At 30.8% G+C, this 12,600-nt stretch overlaps 1 protein-coding gene across 3 annotated transcripts in view; it reads right to left on the bottom strand.

Annotated features, from left to right (window-relative positions):
• The window catches only part of LOC118180911 (uncharacterized), a 130,444-nt gene extending 118,054 nt beyond the window's left edge, over positions 1-12,390 (bottom strand). For 2 of the 3 annotated variants that reach the window (XM_035349991.2, XM_035349994.2), the window contains exon 1: positions 12,114-12,389. The gene's annotated coding sequence lies outside the window, so the exon portion shown is untranslated. Of the gene's footprint in view, positions 1-12,113 lie in introns of all 3 variants that reach the window. The other variant, XM_035349993.2, reaches the window with a different exon arrangement.
• Positions 12,391-12,600: the final 210 nt, after the last annotated feature.

Raw genomic sequence — 12,600 nt, 5'->3', positions numbered from 1 at the left:
TAAATATTTCGAATTTAAGTAAAATGCAAAACGAATCATCTAATAATTCTGTCTTATTCAATCCAGAAGGCCTTTCAAATGTTTGTTATTTTAAGTCTGAAATCCTTTTACATTTTCTTACCCGACCAATTTATCAATATAAGCTGCTTTTTCTCTCATATGGACAAGTGAGATAAAAAGGAAATGTTACCTTACTGAAAACGAAATTCAAGGTACTCGCAACTCGTCCAATGTGAAAAATAATCGATGCCTAGTTTATTGAAAGAGAAAACGGTGTAATAAGCATGATCTTCAGCCATTGACCTCCAATACAAAGAACAGCAATAATAAACAACACGCATGAATGGTTCTTACGGCTTTCATTTATAAAAGGTTATTTTCATTACTACTATCCTTTCCCACTTTTGACACCTCTTATCCTCAGGTTGATTGAATCTGATAAGCTACTTTGTTGAAAAGAGGAAGCAATTGTTATATCCGTATCATAATTCCACATTCAACTTCCAGACTAGGGTTTCTCAAGCGTTTTTCACGCGCTATCCTTTTAGATGGAACAAAATGTTATGAGATTTTTTCGTAATGCTTTTGTAATCCGCATACTGACGAAAAACGTATTTATCGAGAATATGATTATAAGCTTTAAAAAATTATTATAAAAGCAGAAATGGTCTTTTGCTTTCAATACATAAACACACATTATTAAGGCTTACATACCATAATAATCTTCAATGTGAACTTACAAGTTTTTACTGACATAGCAAAAAAAAAAAAAAAAAAAAAAAACTTTTTAAAAAATATTTAGGAAACATTTTCATAAAAATCTTAATTTATATAAAAAGAAAAATTTTAGAATGCTCCCGAGATCTCCTGGGGTGTTGTATATTTATTTTTTAAATTCTTTTACAACTTCGTAACATTCGACATGTTTCAAATGAAAAGAAGGGATGAATTTTATGGAATGAAATATGGAAAGGAAATATTTCTAAAATAGTCTCATGTACTGAAAATCGTTTGCCTGAAATATTAATATTTAACAATCATGTTTAATCAAATCTATTTTGTGAATGAATGAACGATCACAAAAATTAATTAGCTAATTATTATTAAACTAAGTTAATACTTGCAGACATTTTAAATGGAATTCATTAATTAAAAGTCTTATTATTTCAAAGCTATCACAATTTTTACGAAATTTCATAAACAGCAAACCTAGGTATTTATTCAGAGTGTGGTGGTATATTAATCTTTTTCTGAGACACATAAAGCCTAAATTATTTATAATGTAAAACTTTATAAACTTTCTAAATTTATAAATTATTTATAATGTAAAACTTTATAAATTTTATAAATTTATAATGAATACTTTATAACATATTTATAATGTAAAACCTTGTTATTTTCAGAGAGGTATCTAACTGCTTATACGTTTCCGAAAATGTTAGGAGATAAACATATATTGACTCGGCAAAACACATCGGGGCATAATTTCCTGAATTTAGATTTGATTTATAAACTAAGATTTAAGTTCCAAGAATAAAACGAAAGGAAGTTAAGTAAAGAACACCCATTTTAGTGATGATACACTTATTAAATAATAATAAATAATTAAAAGTAGAAATACATTGTAATTAGAGTCCTTCTGCGTAAGAATAAAAAGGCCTTTTTCAGTTGCATATTTGGAAAAATTAAATATAAGAGTATATATACATCTGTGCATTTGGTTTCAACCAAGAAAAATCTATATTCGATCTTAGACTGCCAACTTTAAAAACAGTTGTAGATATTACTTCTCTCTTGATTTCTTGATGATTCAGAAAACATATTCAAATGCCAGCTTTTGGGAAAATGTAAATTAATAGTGAAGCCTTTTTTAAAGCAATTTTAATATTTTTAATGCTTAAAAGACATGTTTAAAAATTTTGATATTTAACTGTATGAATTATTGATGAAAGTTTAATTTTTATTATTTTTTAACTTTTAAATAATTCTCACAATTAATTATATATGTTACTTAATAAGTTATGCTTTATTTTCATGAAGCTCGAAGGATTTTATAATATACATTTTTATTATGTATAAAATATTTAATATATTTAATCTAAATACGTATTTAATATATTTAATTTAAATATACATTTAACACAATTAACGTAAATATATTATATACTTTACGTATAATAAAACTCCTGCAACTCATCTATCAAAATATCTGAGGAAGTTTATTTAGAAAGTAAAAACCTGAGTATTTAATTTATTTTCGGCTTTAAGATACAGTTTCCGACTGAAATTTGAGATATAATTTTTACTTCATAGTGCTCATAGTTTGCAAAATCTTTACACAATCATCAGTTAAAATTAAATATAAACTCAGAATCCTAATTGCAGGAAAAGAAAATGCATTACATATAACTAAAGAAACATACACACCAGTTTAAAAAAACCAAACTTGAATCTGAAAATTAAAAAAAAAAAAGCATGATTTCGTGCTTTTTTACCACGTAACATTTAATAATCTTCGCATAGCTTCCTTTGAGGAACTCGCCTTTCATTTTGTAAGAGGGATATATTTTAATGTGGCATTAAACATTTTTTTTAACTCGCGTACAATAAAGCTTTTTTTACGGTAGATTAACGATAAAACATTTTATTGCAAAACTCTTTTTATAGCATTTGCTATTATAAAAAACTCGAGCTGCAACCAACCTAAGCCCTTTAAATATTTCTTCTCAACGCAGCAGTTTTTATCGCAAATTTTTTTATTGCTTTCTGCATTATAAAAACTAAACCTAGCAGCTCAGGTAAGCATTTTATTACGTATTAAAAAATTCTAAGTAATACTGAGCCAGAAATGAGTATATTTGTACATAGCGTAATGCCTGAAGTCCAGTTTCAAATGCTTCTTAGCTCCAGACTAAATAAAAAGCAAAGTGCTAAAGAACAGATGCATCATTTCAACTCGATTCATCACGTTCGCGGAACCAAAATATGACACGAAGAATGATTCCGTTTAAAAAATTCGATATTCGCGCGTAAAATAAAAGAGCGGCAGGAATTAAAAGAACCGGAATTTGAATTCGGCCTCAAGGTTTTCCGCTGTGGAGGACACTGTTTTAGGAATCAAATGGCTATTCAATTTTTCTCTTCGAGTTAAGTCCAAGGTTGAAGGACGTCTGATTTAGGATTTTCTGTGAGAAAAATTGCAAAGCATTGTTCGTTTTTCTCTTGCTGCTTGAATAGTTTTTCAACTAAATGGATAAGTGGCTTGAAAAATTTAATGGAATTCTGAAGGAATGGCGGAAGCAAAAGAATATGTGTTTATACATGTTCGTTTTTGCAAAACAATGATATGAAGATTAACGGTTTAATATATTTTATTAAAAACTGAAAGCAAGTATTGTTTTAACCAGTTTTGTGCATATTTTAAGGCTAACAATCTCTAGTTTTCCTTGAAATTGTATTGATACAATTGAAAAATAATATGCTATGCCATTTGCATTCAACGCAAGATGGGTTAGAACTGTTAAATTGTGGCAAAGGTATGAGAGCTATTGAGAATTTATCACAGTTTTAATCGGGAGTATCTCTCGTGATGGAATCCAGACGTTTCTTATCTCTCTTTCTCTCTACCACCAGCTTCTCGTGATCCAATCTCTTTCAAATTCCATACTAATAACAACGATGATTCCGTGTATCAATTTTATCTCTTCGATTGCAGGAAGATAATTAGATTTCTGAATCATTTTTTTAAAATTAAAAGCAATAAAGAAAATTTTTGCATGTATAATAATAACAGCACAGATATATTAAATAAGTTAATAATAATATTGCGTTTGCAATGTAAGCAGCAAAATGCTATAATTTCTCAGTTCAGGTACCTAAACGAGTATATTTGGCATTATCACCTTTAAAACAAAAGCTACAGTGGATTTATCGGATGGATCTTATTTAACACATGGTGCCTATGTTGTTGCTGTTTCAAATGACCCAATGGTTGCAGCTTAATACATTCGTCGAGAACAGTCAATACTTAACACATTCGTCGAGAACAGTCAATACCATTTAGTCATCTAATCATTGAGCATGTTACCTAAGGTGCACCACAGAATGCTGCCAATTTACACACTATAGGACCGAGACAATCAGTCTCCATTTTGATGTCTCAATTCTTATGTAGAACATCACGGATCCCAGAGTTTTCCAAGCCTCTTTCCCTACCATCAAATCACTTGAAAAGACTGTACCACACTACCACACAGAGAATATACACTTACACATATTCAAGCCTTCTCAGGGGTTCAAACTCAGGCCCAGCGATATAGAAGACAAAAGAGCCAACCACTATACCGATTAGGGTGGCATATTTATCAAATTCGCGAAATTTAACACATTGAAACCGTATGAAAATATAGTGATGAGAGAGCATATATGAAGTGTAGAACAATGTTAGACAACGTTATGACGTATTTATCTATAAATTTTTTCATGACAGCTGCGATCGATAAAATTGCTTTGAGATCAACCGGTTGAACTAAGCTCTGTTCTGATAAACTTTAGTGTTCAGTGTAGCACGAAAAGCATGTAAGCTTTTGTGGCTATTAGTGTGAAAGTGAACTTATACCATCGAAGGACCACCTTAGAAAGCTTACGTGGATAACATTATATGCTTCCTGTAACGAAGCCTGCGGTTGTATCAATCCTTATTCTAATGCTACCAAATCAAATGGAAATTGTCTGTGATTTAAGTGAAATGATTCCATGAACAGTTCCTACATTGTGAAAATCGTTTAAAAGAAATGCGACGAAGGAAGAGTTAAGATAAAATTCTTATGTCATGCAGTTTAATAAAATTTTTGTTCTCGCATGCATTCTTTTCGTAACTGGGAAATAAAAAGTTCACGATTGGCCATGCTTTTAAAGTCTCTCAAGATACCTTTCTCGCCTGGACAGGCTAAACCCTAGTCTCTTAACAGTGTCATTAGTTATTAAAAAGCGACTTTACAAGTAATTAACAATACTTCCAGAAACATGAAACTAATTTAAACTTTCAGCTGTGAAGATCAAGTTTCTAATATTCTACAAGTTTCAAAATTTTTAGATAAATAAAGGACAACTTGACATTGCAGATCTTCTGAATGCATGATTCAAGCAAAACTGAAATGAATCATTCATTTGTTTTCTTTGTTTCTTCAGGTTTTGTGTGCCCACTTTATGGAATAACGTGACATCATATTTGCTAATCTGATCTACATGCTTTTTTAAAAATGAATTGTAAAAAAAAATGAGCACGTGTGAAAAATGTGCTGACGCCTGCCTACATCATTAAATTTTACCATATCCCGAATTTTTCGAAGGACAGTATATGAATCAATGATGCTGTTCTAGAATTCTCCTCTTGAACATTATTGCTTTAATAATTAAGAGAAAAATATCCAGTCACAAAAATCGATGAGAAAGTATGAATTATTAGGAAAAGTACCTTAATAAAATATAGAAGGTAGAAGGAAATAGAAAACAATGCACTGTGAGGAACCATATTTCAAAGAGAAAAACTTTAATTTCCGAAGTTATTTCGCGAATATACTTTTGAAATAAACGTAAATGATCTAGAAATTTGCATCCATTATCTAAGATTCAGCTACTAAAACATGTTTCTATCTTTAAGCCTAAAAATTAGTAGTTCTTCGAGAAGATTATATCCTTGCTATTATCAGTACAAGCAATGTTTTAAAACAATAAAACATTAAAAATTTATTTCATATATTAACGTATAAGCGTTTCATTTAACTGCAGTCCTAGCTTAGAGTTAGAATAACTTATAACAATAATTTATAATGTAACTTATAATATAGACATTTAATTATTGAAATAAAATTAACAAGATTAAATTAACAATAATTAACCGATTTTAAGTTATTATTCGAAATTATTATTCGACTTATTTTGAGTCGCTGAATTTTGAGCAAGTTCAACTGACATTTTTCAGAAGCTTCCTTCCTCTAAAGCTATACCTTGTCAACAAGCAATCACAGTCTACATACTTCAAGTCATCTGTCTGTTTTGTCTCTATTTTTATAATATTCTAGCAAAGAATATAATTCAAATTTAATACGCTGATTGCTGTATTTTCTACAATTCCTTTTCTTTCATAGGTCAGTTTATACTAGAACAGGAGCGAAAGAAATTTTTATCTCCAATGCATAGTTAACAACATGACATTAAGAAACTCAGCCATTTTACGTGTAATTTTCATAATATATCACTGTTCTTCACTTTGAACAATGGACTTTCCTGCTGACCGTTTTGTTTGCTATGACATATGGAAAATCATAAGCAATTTCATAAGAATGTCAAATATCAATTATGTAATCAAGATGATTTTCTTAAAGGAGTTTCGAATATGATGTTTCTTCTTCAATTTCATTTTGAATAGTTTCATTTCTCCCTCTAAAAGTACGAAGTAAAATTTCTTTGTAATGCGATAACTGCTATTTTTACCTAAAACAGATCCATTTCGATATTTAGGTACGAACAACAAACATCGCCAATCGAAAAGAAACATAAACAGTTGGTGTTTTCGGGCGTAACAATGTAACTCACGGAACGTGATAGACTATTGCTCAGTTTTTATTTATTTATTTCCCAGGCAAACGAACTTCCCGAGAAACTCTTCTCTAAGATTTCGGAAACCTGGATATGGATGGCTTCACTAATTACTATCGGCGCGTTGAATTAATCTCTTAACTTTGTTCAGCTCAAAGGAACGGGCTTGGCTGTTCACTTACCTGGGGAGTGGACGCTCAGTGTGAATTAAGCTGAAAAGTTCTTAAGCGATTTTCGCCTTTGATCGCTGTTCATTATCAAGATTATTGAGTCTCAGTCTCCAGGCTTCAGAGTTTAATGATCAGTGCATGATGATCTTCAGCTGCAAGCAGTCAATCATTTCTCGTGTAACGAAGTGGATAAATTGACGCTTCTGAAGATCTAACTTCTAGATAACCAAATAATGAATTTCCAGATGGAACACATTATGTCTGCTGGTTTCATAAGAGGTTTAAACGAAACAAATAATATTATTTTATTATATTTACTTGAAATGCTCCGCAATAACATGGCTGTCAGAAAGACTGAGAAAATCCGATTTTAGAGGAACTGCGTTGCTCTCTTTTCTCACATTACAATTTTCTGAGCAATCGCTTTTGGGAAATGCGAAAGGTGAGCATACATGATGGTTTTAAAAAACAACATTATGCAAACGTTAGGTATGGATATAAATCATTTTGCTACATTGAAAAACCTCATTTTACATTTTTTATGTTATTTTAAATATGTGATGTTATTCAATACAAAAATGCCTCATTCTGGAAAAATATATTGCATAGTTTTAGTATTAGAAAACTTATTTGAAAAATAAAATATATAGTTAATAAATAGCAGTTTTAATTTAATTTGATAATCAAGGATTTTTAAGAAATGCTGAATATGTTTACATTCATAGGCAATATTTATGTAATGTAATATTTATAATAATCAATAAAAAATTACATTTACACTCAGAAAGATTAATTAGAGTTTAAACTTACGTGGGAATCATGTTATTCCTTAGCAGCAAAACATTTGTAAAAATATGGGTAGCGGTATATAATTTAATTTAATCTATTACATAATTCTGTTTTCAAAAAGAAAGTTATCTAAGATAGTGGTATAATTTACAGATATAATATGCCACCATGATACATTGCTTCATCAATGAAGTTTAAAACATATTATTACCCCACTACGGTATGGAATGCTCATAGTCACTTTCTGACAACCACCTGAACTGGTTTCAGAAAGCTCATTCGCAAATAAAAGGTATTTATGTTCATCTCTCAACACATTTTCATATGCTACAATTCTGAATCACTTTTCTTGTTCTGCATTCTACATTGTCATTTGTAATCCAACAACAAGCATTCTTCTAACAGCTATGACTTAAGGGGTATTGTCATAAGAATACATATTTGATTATCATTTGTGTACATAAACACGATTTTGCATATCGAAAACATCAAAATGCATACATCTTGGAGTGATCAAACACTTAAATGTTTCCTAATTGAAGTATAAGACAGTTTCAATTGTCTATGTAATGTTGAGCATATTCAACACCTAGAAAAGTCAACATATTACATCTTGAGAATGAATAATGGATACGAAGTGTTTGTATTATAAGACAAGTCTGACATCCCTTTCAGTTCCGTGTCAAAGTCGTATCATTCCCCTACTTCGAGGCTAGAATCACCGTCGGAAGTAAACAAAGGAAAAGGCTTTGAGCAGAGCAGAAATATTCTGAAACTATTTCATATTTAAGTCACATAATCTGATGTCAGGAAAAGGAAAATAATAAGTTACTAGAAATGCTTCTCGCAATGCCGCGAATAAAGTGATTAGCATGGCAACACAAAATTTTATTTTAGCATTAAAACTGCATAATTTTACATCATTGTGATGGTACTTCTAAATTTCTTTTAAAATTCATTGAGTGAAAAAATAGTTGTAAGTATAATTGCTATGGGAATTAGAAAGTTGTCCCATACATTTGATCCTTAGACTTTAGTAGAAATATTAACAGAATATATGTAATTTAAAATATCTTTGAAGTTCCATCCTGCAGCGTAATGGAACAGAGAATACGTGTTTCACAATATATTATATTCTGAGAAGAATTCTGGGAAAGCATAAATTGTAGTAGTAAACTAATTATAGTAGTTTTACAATTTAGTAGAAAACTAAATTGTAGTAACTCTGTAACTGGAGTAGACAAATTTCTTTTAGATATATCCAACTCCTTTAATTTTTAGGCCCGTTCTTTCTTTCCAGGCAATAACTGATCTTACATTTAATTGAATAACTAGCTTTCTGTATGTATGTAGACAATTAGTATACGCTTGAAATAATTAAATGAGTGAAAGATTAAAATAAACTAAGCTGTTTTAAAATAAGTACAAATTTAAACAATTCTATTTTAAATTGAAAAATTTTCTGATAAGATCACAGTTTTTCAGATTTTTAAAGCTTTCTACTAGATCGAAATATCAAATCTTCAATATGACATTCAAATTCAGTTCATATTTTATTCTGCAGTACATTGCGGTGGAACTGGTGCAGACTAACTAATCATAATTTTAAATTGCAGTATATTAAAAAAGTGAAATTAAATTACAAACCTAAAAAATAAATACCAATACAACAACATAAAAAAAAGGGAAATGCAATATTAAAATTTAGCATGTAGAATAATCCGTTGTTACAAGATTACTGAGATTTGTTAGTTACCAAAATGATCTCATTCTAAATATTGAGTAAATGTTTGTAATTTGCTTTCGTGCGATACGTATTTTATGCTTTGCTGTTCGATTAGACCATGTTGTCATACACAGCTATGAATAATAAATCTTGAATACGATAATGTTATGCAATATTTAATTTTGTTATCTTGAAATAATAAAATGATTTGATCATGAAATTTCTGTTAAAATTTTGAAAATTCTGTGTGATTGAATTCAGAAAAGCAAAGGTTTGCCCTTAGTAAGGTAGCATTTTATCTTTCAAATTCGTAATTTAGTAAATTCCTGAAATTTTTTCGTATGATTAATTTAAAGCAGTGTAATATGTATTGTAACTCTGCCAGAAATAAGTTTGAATCTTTTAATAAAATATTGTTAGACAATAAAATTAGAAACTATGGAATAATAACGAACATTTTCATTTCTGAATTTACCAATAATTGTGTAAAACTGTAAAATGTATAGCATTTAAACTTAATTTAGATTTTTTGTCAGGTTTTCTATTGTGGCTTTTTTCAGGCGCTTTTATTAATTTAAGTCCTTTATTAATTTCTATATAAAGAAATAATTTGTTGTATATAATAAAAATGGTATGCATTTAAACTGTAAAAAACGAATTTAACTATTATATGTTTACTTACTGATGATCGCTTTTCAAAGCAAAAGATCCTCATAAGATCATTCAAGAACGTTTAACTGAAGACAAAATAGTAGAAAACGCTTTCTGCTGAGCTGATTTTCTCGCTTTAGTGCTTTTTCAGACAGTAGCTGTCGTTTATTAATCCCTGTATGTTGAATAACCCTTTAATGTTCAAAATCGTAAAAAAAAACAACCTTATATTTAGCGTAGGTATAATGAAACACTCAATCGATTTCGAGGGCAGCTAAAGGTCCCTCCTCATCAGGAGAAAGAAATACATAGAAAGAAGAAAATAGGAATCACAGAAACACGTGGTGCTTATCAGCACTGCACGTGGTTATAACTAGATTTTTAATCAGAGTTGCACTGGCCGCCTACTTTTACTGAGCCAGGCTGTCTGATCAAGTATAAAGAAATATTAGCGAAGTTAAAATAGGGAGCGAGGGGCAAATGCACATTGCGCTCAAAATCTGAACTTCAAATGAGCGTAATGTGCATTTGCCCCTCGCTCCCTATTTTAACTTCGCTAATATTTCTTTATACTTGATCAGACAGCCTGGCTCAGTAAAAGTAGGCGGCCAGTGCAACTCTGATTAAAAATCTAGTTATAACCACGTGCAGTGCTGATAAGCACCACGTGTTTCTGTGATTCCTATTTTCTTCTTTCTATGTATTTCTTTCTCCTGATGAGGAGGGACCTTTAGCTGCCCTCGAAATCGATTGAGTGTTTCATTATACCTACGCTAAATATAAGGTTGTTTTTTTTTACGATTTTGATTGTCACATTAGCGTGTTTCTCTTCTAGTTCTAGTCTAACCCTTTAATGTATCTAAGAGAGTAAAAGTTGATGAGGCAAGGAACCGGAATCTAAGCGCTGTGTCGTGCGCTCAAGGATGATCAGCTGCAAAACGGTGCCTTACATTATTACATCGTTCTGTACGCTTTGAAACATTATAAATTGTTCTATCGTGTTATGATTAATATCCTAAGGAAAAGTGAAGCACTTTCTTGAGGATGAACGAGAACTCCCACCAATCGATTTATAATTTTTACAGCTGAGAAACGTTTGCAGGGAACATTTATACCCATTTTATCAAAATTTTAATTTTATTTTCAGGTAGCGTTTATTTTTTAATAATTTTTTCCTGCGTCGAAAATAAAGCGATCTAAGTGCGCAAAACAAGATTGTAAATTGTTGCTACGAACTGCGTTTTCACGAAGAAAAAGATGTATACTTTTAAAACACATGATTCTCAACTTAGTTTCGAGCGGGCAAAGAACACCTGTTAATCTGTAATATCTGTTATTTCCTAATTTTGCCTTGAAATGTTTCGAATTTTTTTTATTTTGTATTATTTCCTCGGGAATATTAACGTTTCATTCTATTTTATACTATTATTCAATACTAATTGTATAAAGAGCTATGAATCTTATTAAAATAATGACTATTTAATTATTATTATGTTTTTCTTTGCACGACAGATGTTTAAGTATTTTCGAATCAGTCCAAAATTCTTTGAAACAAACTGTTTTGAAAATCATTTTTTTAAAATTCAGTATGAAGATTAATCTTTCAGTCTGTTCTTACACTATTTGTAAATCATACTAGAATATATCGCTACGAAAGTTGCTAAAGTAACAAATGTGCCATTGCTATTTTATATCATCCGTGATCGATATTTAAACATACCACAGTTCTTTTAAGGAATTTTGTCGGAAAATTCTTCGGGAGAAGAAAATTAGAAGTCAGAGAATACTTTTATGAGTAACGCATTCTATTCCACACTAAATAAAGAAGATTACAGGAAAAAAAATTAATTTGAATTTTTTTATAGTGCATATTAACCTGTGTTATTGAGAGAATTTATGAACAGTATCAAGCTTCAAGGTCGATTAGAAATTTAGTACTTTCTAATGTGAGAGTTGTTTCGAAAACATTTTAAGAATGTTTTAAAATTTACATATTTGGATGCTGTTCAAAGTTTTGTTCTATTTGAAAAATAATTATATATTTATTTGAAGTGCGCCTGCCTTTTAAGGTAAAATTAAAACAAAAGCGAATAGTTCTGAGATAAAGCATAATTATTAAAGTCGTGAAGAAAAGGAATTTATTTCGTGATTCAAGAAATGAATTTAATCAAACATACCTGATTAGTATCTTAACAGACTCTGCAGTCTCAAACTGTTGCCAGAAAGGTCGTAAAGCGTTGTATAATTTGAAATCTTATGATCGCTACTTGTCTCCTTCACTCACCTGTCGAAAGAGAAAGTTCACCCCTAGCAGGAAGTGATGGGAGCGAAGGGAAAGTGACGCGCTGCTCTGCGATGCTTCGGACAAACTGGTGGAAAACCACTTTCTCTACCGAAGCCGATGTTGGGATGATCAGAACTGCTGCGGGTTCTTTCAAGGGTGACTGTTTTATGGCAGTGCAATGTCAGGGTTGGGCCTTTTTCAGGGCCACGGGCTTCACTTATTTTTTATTTCTTTACTTCTTTCTACTTTTCTGGTGGTTCGATATGGGGGAGCCACTGTTCTATCTCCAATCCAACAGAGGGGTTACACAAGCGCGGTTGGTTGCTGAAAAATGTGGTGGAGGTGGGGAGATAGCTTGATGCGGACCAATAGATCTGGAT

Source organism: Stegodyphus dumicola, chromosome X1 (genome assembly GCF_044657685.1).
Source record: "Stegodyphus dumicola isolate Sdum_Otavi_A_Nest chromosome X1, ASM4465768v1".
NCBI classification, from domain to species: Eukaryota; Metazoa; Arthropoda; class Arachnida; order Araneae; family Eresidae; genus Stegodyphus; species Stegodyphus dumicola.
This window is presented reverse-complemented; position numbering and strand designations above follow the sequence as displayed.